The sequence below is a fragment of the Bison bison genome, unplaced genomic scaffold (assembly GCF_000754665.1).
Source record: "Bison bison bison isolate TAMUID 2011002044 unplaced genomic scaffold, Bison_UMD1.0 scf7180017864180, whole genome shotgun sequence".
NCBI classification, from domain to species: domain Eukaryota; kingdom Metazoa; phylum Chordata; class Mammalia; order Artiodactyla; family Bovidae; genus Bison; species Bison bison.
The window spans coordinates 4,171,904-4,172,244 of record NW_011494752.1 but is presented as its reverse complement, the minus strand read 5'-3'; the positions used below and the strand labels follow the sequence as shown (position 1 = coordinate 4,172,244).

The 341-nt window shown below is 68.0% G+C and overlaps 1 protein-coding gene across 1 annotated transcript in view; it reads left to right on the top strand.

The window, feature by feature from the left end:
* ARHGAP23 (Rho GTPase activating protein 23) overlaps positions 1-341 on the top strand; it is a 48,418-nt gene that overhangs the window by 10,204 nt on the left and 37,873 nt on the right.

Below are 341 nucleotides of genomic sequence, written 5' to 3'. Positions count from 1 at the left end.
AGGGGGAGGCAGGGATGGATGGGGGCCCAGAGAGGTAGGTGGACGGCTTTTCCCAAGTCTCAAAGGCCCTGCCCGTGTGCACCTTTTCCAGGCAGAGGCAGGCGTGCTGTGGTGGGGTGGGGGACTGTGTGTGACCGGGCGGGACCTAGGGCGGTGCTCTCTCCTCTGGGCAGGGTGGGGCAACAGCTTTGAGCTCTGCTGCCCCAGCTCGGGTGGGCAAGCAGCCCCAGCTGTCAGCATCTGGGGGCCTCCGCCGGCCCCCCTCTCCCTGGCTAGTTGGAGGGTGGGGCCCAGGCATTCCTGTGGTTGGGAGCCAAGGCTGGAGGCCAATGGCGCTGCGG